The 8,032-nt window shown below is 35.1% G+C and overlaps 1 pseudogene; it reads right to left on the minus strand.

Annotated features, from left to right (window-relative positions):
* Positions 1-334: 334 nt before the first annotated feature.
* Positions 335-5,526, minus strand: LOC120217072 (annotated as a pseudogene).
* Positions 5,527-8,032: the final 2,506 nt, after the last annotated feature.

The following is an 8,032-nucleotide window of genomic DNA, read 5'->3' on the forward strand; positions in this document are numbered from 1 at the left end:
AAAATAGTAATTTTTTAAAGAAAAAACGGTCAAAAACGGTCACAAACGGCTATATTAACGGCTAGTTTTTTAAACCCAGACCGGTTTTTTTTTTCGGATAAAAACAGGTTTTTTAACCGGTTTTTTTCAAACCAGTTTTTTATCTGGTTAAAAAACCGGTCTGAATTTTTTTCTCCAAACCGGTTAAAATAACCGGTTTAAAAAAATCCGATCCGGTTAAAAAAAAACCGGTTTTTCCCAAATCCGGTTTCGGATATTTTTTTCGCAAAATCGGATATTCGGATTTTTTGTGCACCCCTAAATGCAAGTATTTAACGAAGAATATCAAAATTATTTATTTTTTCACAATGCTGAAGAACACAACACAAGAGAACTATATATATGTGTGTGTATAGAAGCAAAAAGAAAATGGGAGACATACCTGAAGCACCTCTTGGATAACTCCAAGGTCTCATCTCCAGATTTGTGTACATTGACCAAAATATCAGGCATGAACCATGGTCCTTCGTTGTCGGCACCTGCAAGCACCGGATGTTAAATTGGAGGGAAGTTCACAGTTTACTTTTTCTTTTACTTCCTTAAAAGTTTTTGAACCGCAATGCCGGAAATAAATTTACTTGAAGCACTCTAGGAAACCCCCATAAGTACGCAAGACTTCATTAAGTCAGTAATAATGAAAGACAGTTGCACAAACAATTTGGAAAAAAGTATTCCAGGGTTAACAAAAGAGAACTATAAAAAATATTTGAAGAGTTCTTAAGAAAAGTTCATCAACATTTGGCACCAAAACAGTTCAGATATAAAAAGAATTAATGAATTATACTAGAAATAAAATTAAATCACGTAAAACATCCACTAACGATAGTCAATGACCCAGATAAAAATTGTTAGGTGCTCCAAAAACAAGTGGGGGACTGAAATAGTACCTATTAAAGGAGAAATAACATCAAGACCACCAGTTCCAGGTGTCATTGGCTGCCCTCCAGGTGTACCTGGAATATAGGATACTGAGCTTGGTGTCATAGGTTGCCCACTGGGAGTTGATGGCATATAAGGACTAGGAGCATTGGCTGAAACAAACATACAATATGAGAAGCAATAAAGAACACTAAGGCATTCAAATAGAAAAAAGTAGGCCAAAATATATTACCATATGCCGAACTGCCATCCCTTGGTGTTCCAGCCTCACTGTAATTCCCACCAGGAGTACTATCCCAACCTGAACCGGGAGTAGGTGCCTCATATGCCCTCGAAGGACTTCCAGGCTGAAAGAAGCAGCATTAAAGTCATTTTACAAAGAAAGAACAAAGTTCAAATTAATTCAGTTAGAAAAATAGTTATATTGCATAGCACCAAACAGTGGAAGAAACCTAACCAGATACTGCGGACTGGCTCCCAAGAAGCAGGATTTCCTTCTTCCCAATTATCCTATTTTGCAGTCATCATAACAAACCAACCAATCGTTAACAAGGCATGAATTGAAACAATTACATACAGGATGCACTAGATATAAGGAATTGACAAATAAAACTGGAAGGACTCATCGGCGCATAAGGATTCCATGCCCTGTCACGCATAGGTGTTCTCATGCCATCATGGATTAGTGTAGCTGCAGAGAACATAAAACCAACAAATTATTATTGTTTTAGTAAATAAAAATATCAGTTCGTAAATCGTAACGGAAGTATCCGCACTTGAAAGAAAAATAAAATGTGAATTCATGAAAAATAAATAAATAAGCACCTCCAGGATCTCTCATAGGAGTCATGTATGGATGTAAAGGAGTTCGTGAAAGGTGCATAGGTGTCTCACTTCCCATACCATATCGAGATGTATTGCTAGTGAAAAAATTGTACAAAATCAGAGACACATATAACGAGAGAGTTTTCATAGTACAAAAAATAACGAGAGAGTTTTCATAGTACAAAAATAAAAAGGATGTTAAGGAAATCATATTTACCGGTGGGGTGTTGAAATAACTACATTATCAGATATAAAATTGCGGTCAACTGCAGACACGAACAAGTTTTGTAAGTTATAAAGATGCTAGACAAAGGAGAAAACATTACAAACATTAACCTGAACTTGCCTGTAACAACCCTCATTTGAGACTCCAACTCAACTCTAATTGATTGACCTATAATATCAACAACACGTCCACGATAACCCTTAAAAAAGCCTTGTCGAATTTTCACAGTAGTACCAATCAAAGCATCATTTCCTCCTCTACCACCAATTTGTCTCCAACCAGCTGTTTTGAAGAGGCGGAAGTTATAGCATCAAGGTTCAAATGGAACTTAATCATTTAACTAGAAAACTAATAATTCAGAGAAATCCAATAGCCATGTTTGTACAAGGCTAACAAAACCAACATACGATCAAATGGAGGACCTCCCCTAGAAAATATCCTTGGTGATAGTGGTACACGTGGTGGGGCCTTGAAGCTACCAAATCTCAATAAAGAATCACCCTAAAAGAATGAATCAAGAGCACTAACCTCAATGAAATGATGTAAAATTAAATATAAATTAACCAGGAAAAATGTCAGACTTCCACTTCTGTTACCATTGGAACGTGATCCTCCCACTATACAACAAGAATCAGCTTTAGCACATATAAAGCCAGCATGCTCAAGGTTATGTCGATCATACACAAACAGGACTCATTTGTATATGTTCTCTACAGGGCTTTGTTTTCCCTAAATTGATAGGAGCAGATAGTTGGTGAACTTATAAATTTATAAAGTAAGCACTATGACAAACCAAAATGAAATGAAGATCATACTTTAAAAGGACCGTCAAGGATTCTAACCACGTATTTCAAAGAATCAATATTCCTATATCTGTCTTGCACATTAAATTTCTTCTCAAGCTTACATTTGATTTCCCTCAATTTTACAAGAGAAACCTCTGGTCGTTCTGGAACACCTTAAGAACCTAAAGAAAGTAAAAGATCATGAGCACAGTCAAAAGAGTAGAACTGAAAATCTGACCATTTACAAGAGATCGTCAACCTGAAACGCTTCACTTTCTACACGTATAATTACACCAAAGATATTGTTACTGAAACAACATAGTTAATACAATAAGACCCCAAATTAACTAAAGACTGTGAGTTCAAATTCTTCAGTAAGAAATTACTTACTCTAGTAGCACAAGGTCATGAAGCTCATACTCCCCAATTTTTGTAACACCAGTAGTTACTTCAGAGCTCTCAACAACATCATCAGCAAAATCACGGATCTGATATAACAAATGCCAATTATTTTTTCTTTGAGATATTCGTTAGGTCAGGAACACAGTGCAAAAGATGTATTAATCACAAGTTCTTTGGCTGTATCAGATAAAATGATGAGAACAGGCTGCTCAACCTTGACAACCATACCAGTAGCACCTTCCTTTGTCCCAGACACATCCTCCACGTGATTCCCAAGCTCAAAGTACTTACGTAGCTCTTTTTCATTAACAGAGAGTTTTCTGGAAGAAAAAAAACATCATCAAAGGCCATGTATGACCTAACAATTAGAGAACTTACATGCCCAGAAGTGATCAAAAACTAAAAGAATACCAGCATTGACTGAATTCTTACAGGAAGGCCTTTCATTTCTGGTCTGATATGGACATTCTCTTCCTCAACCTTTTCAACCCATCCCTTTAAAATTTCAGATCCCCCTTGACAACAATAACTGCATCACCCTTGATGAAATGGTTTTTCTTTCTTTTCGCAAACAATGTTGATAAACCAGCCATATCACCTTCTCCATTATTGTTAGGTGTCTGAAACTTTTCAAGTTCATCAAATGTTGGTTTTATGTTCTGAGCACTAATAGATTTCATTGACACTGTTTTGTAAAAGAACCCATCTTTAAACAACATGCCACCAATATTCTCAAAGTAAAATACCGGTGACCGAATCTCGTCTGCGCTCTACACGAATATGAAGTTCCCTAAAAAAGCATAAATAATGAAACATATGAGCTTAAGTTTTATGAAACAAATGAATGTGGTAGATTTTCCCCTATAGATTGAAACCATTTGAACTACCTAGCTTCATCAACATTCATAAAACGAGGAGGAGGAACAAAAGCTTTCTTCTTTGGGACTTCCCTTCCTTCCTGTATGAAGTAGTAGAAAAAGTATATCAACAATGACGGAACCAGAAAGAAAGAAAAATAGTTCATGTAAGTCTGTTTAATTTTTTCATAACCGTTACAATCATAGATACAGCTAAATTCTGATGCCTGCATTGAAAGATTAAAATACTATTTGATTGTAAGGCGTTTAACATGCACAAACCAGGAGATAAACACATTAAACAAATAAAATCAACTCCATACCAATTTATTAGCAAGAGCCGGTAAGTCAATCCTAAGGATCAATTTCACAGTGACTCTCTGCCTCACGTTATCCACATCAACTACCTATGAAATAGAAATTATATGGTCAGGCAAAAATATTATAGGGAATATTGATGATAGTGGAAAAGGACAAAAATCATACTTGAGCAAGATCACTCTTGTATGTCCCAATCTTCATTCTGACTCAGGTATCTCTAGAAAGATCAATCACTTTGCTTTCCACTGATAAAACATCAGTCATTACTCTTATTGGAACAAGCATAATCTTTGCTCCAAATATAGTACACAGACCTTTGATAGCCTGAAGCAGCTCAAAATTGGTCAACAGAAACATATTGACATTTAACACTAAAACATTCATCAAAAAATAAAGCAAAAGAAACAAAAATCACATACCTCTCTCACATGGGCTTCCTTGTCTGCTTCAATATAGATATAGTTTTTAAGGTGATCAAGGGAAATAACAGACCTGATTTGCAATTCAGATCCTTTATCGATGTATTTCTGCATGAGGCAAACTACAGTTTCTCGTTCACGACCAATCTAGGATGCATAAACAGGATCTTAGTTGAACTCCACAACAATAAACCAGTATCAACCATTTCTGCCCAATAACATATTTCAAAAACTTGGGCTGCAGAGGAAATCATCATCATACCGCACGTTTCACCATCCACAGCTTTGGATCTCTCACTGATGGAAAAAGTGCTTGCTGTTCCACATCAGTTGTCTCCTCGTCATATTTTGTGTGACTTGATCTTGCATACCTAGACTGAATACTTCTCTCAAGAGCTTCAACATCTTCTTGTTCACCTTCCCGGAGTGGTAATGGGCGATGGTGCATCCTTCTACCAACATCTTCATCTGGTAGATCACCTCCAGTCTCAAGTATGAAGTCTGCATTTCCAGATATTAATATATCAGCAACATAAAGAGAATCAAGGTGAAAACCAAGCACGAACAGACGGTCCTACAGAAACCACCACACTAAGATATGTTATTGATTCATTCCACTCATTTCCAAATCATCTGATTGTGCTGATTATGTACGCCTCTTCAACTAAATGACATTTTTTTGGATCAGGTCAACATGCGAGATAATTGAAAGCAATATCATTTTGGGCAAACATTGAAAATGTGAAGAAGAAAAATGTGGATACCAGCCACATTATCCACTTTAACGGTTTACACACATTGCTTCTATCCAAGCTATTGCTACTGAAGGAATTTACTACAACCAATTGATTTTAGGTGAAATACAGTAAATATGGGAACCAAAGAAACCTCAAGATGAATATGTTAAAATCTGGAGAGTATTGGGTGCAAAGCACCTAAAACAGGTATAAATGCCATATAATCAAGAACCATGCAGAAATGAATTCTTCTCTATTGCCTAAAAAAGATTGTGATTCAATGTAATGAAAAAAGGATTCATCGCATAAAAAATTATAATAAAAAAATAATTAGAAAACTAGGATGTTAATTTCCACGAGCATAACAGTTTCCAAATAACAGTCCTATAATTGCATAGATATCAGAACGACATACAACAAACTAAAAGGAATTTACCACGCCCAGCTACCCATGAGGGGACCACTGCCAGCTTTGCTGCACCCTCGCGTGAAGGAGACCAGCTCGGGTATCTTAGGAATTTTAACACAAATTCCTAGGTTTACTCTTCCTATAAATAGGAGATGAAGCCACTAGATTCATAGATGTTTTTACACGCCGTTTTGAGCTTAATTTCAAAAAGAAAAAGGTCTCTCTTTTTTTCGTCAATTGTTTTTGCCGTAGCATTTCTCCATTAACAAGCTAGAGGGAGTGGCCGCTAGGCGTCCGAGAGGAACTAGCGAGCTAGGGCAGTTCGTGGCGTCCGAGAGGAACTAGCGAGCTAGGGCAGTTCGTGGTGGCCGAGGGGAGCTCAGGCAGTGCACGTCGAAGGCTTTTCTCTCCCATTCGTTGTTTTCTTTCATTTATCTTTGTTGGGTTGTATGGAACGAATTAATTTCATGCCTTGTTGCTTGGAATATTCGAACCCCACCATGAACTAGTCTTATTTGGTGGGAGTTCCTTATGGATACTTAAGTTTTATTTAATGGATGGTTGTTTTTGTATGCTGTTATTTGTTTTGCTTATGATTTTAATGACTTAAGGTTGTAGGAGCTATGAGAGTAGACATTCCTTAGGAGAATGCTTAGTGTTCAAGAGAATGACTAAGTAGCATATCTTTAGTGTTCAAGAGAAACTAAGGAGAATTCACATAAGCAAGGGGTTCTAGATAGTGACTAGACCTGATCCAACCTTAGACATAAGGCTAGGATTTCAATCGACTAAAAGGAGTAGTGCTCGGTCGAGAGGTTAGATGTTAGTGCTGACACTAAGTGGTATTGTCGTGACATATTCTGTTTTCTGAACCAATAGGATCCCTGCACTTGTTAACGCTGATAAGTGCTTATTTTAGTTAATATTTTACTTTTAAATTACTCCTTAATCATTGATTTTTGTGGCTTATTTGTTTATTTTAATTCATTTTCTGTACAGGACGTAAGATTCTGAAAATTACACAAAAAGGACACAAATATGCAGTTTTTTATTTTCGGAATCAAAGCTGACTGGAATTTGGATTTGGATTAAACTCAAGTTTAGGATAATATTTTAAACATTATATTTTATTTTTGTATTTTAGTTTAAATAGGTTTTAGTATTTCAATTAAGTTTTAGGATATTATTTTATATTTTATATTTGTTTAGGTATTTTATTTTAAATAGGTTTTAGTATTTTAATTAGGATTTAGAATATTATATTATTTTTTAGATATTTTAGTTTAAATAGTTTTAAGTGTTTTAATTAGGATTTAAGATGTTTTAGCTTATTTTAGGAATTTGAAGGCTATAAATACACTCTAAGGGTTGAGCCTAGAAACATATCTCTCTCATTTGAGAATAAAATCTTCTTTTTCTCTTTGGCTTTTTCTCTATTTTTCGTATACTTTTCTATTATGCTAAGTATGACTTTGGTTATGATTAACTAATTTTCTTTTAAGCCAAGGGCTAAAGTGAAGACTGAATTCCAAGCATGAGAATTGTAAGGTACTTAAATAGCTTAAGATTTTCTCTCTGTTTTCTGAGCTTACTTTTCAAATCAAAACGATTTGGACATTGGTCCGGATATTGTTATGGTTAACGTTTGAAGAAGAATTTACTTATTGAAGCATATTCAACTTCCCGAGAATACACTTAGCAAAATTATTTGCTAAGAGGAAACTGAGATCGGAATCAGTTGTTATTGAAACGACACAATCCGAGTTGGCAGCGAAGAATTGTTCTTGTAAGCTGACGTGAATCTTAAAGTAAAAATATGTTTCGATGATCCAAGGGATTTGAGGCGAAGTTGAAGTCTGAGGCTGCTTTCACAATAAAATCCCTTTATCTCAATCTCTTTAATTTATTTATTAATTTTTTTATTTTAAAAATAACTTTTAAAAAACTCATTTTATTTATTACTATTAATATTTATTATTATTATTTCCTTTTATTTATTTTATTTTAATATATATTTTCAACTTTATCTGGAATTCTATCTTCTTCTAAAATCAAGAAAAAATATTATTAAATCAGAAACAACACAGTCCCTATGGATCGACTCTGCTTCTCTATACTACCTTTTCCTTTTTA

The sequence above is a fragment of the Hibiscus syriacus genome, unplaced genomic scaffold, assembly GCF_006381635.1.
Source record: "Hibiscus syriacus cultivar Baekdansim isolate YM2019G1 unplaced genomic scaffold, ASM638163v2 tig00110177_pilon, whole genome shotgun sequence".
Lineage (NCBI taxonomy): Eukaryota > Viridiplantae > Streptophyta > Magnoliopsida > Malvales > Malvaceae > Hibiscus > Hibiscus syriacus.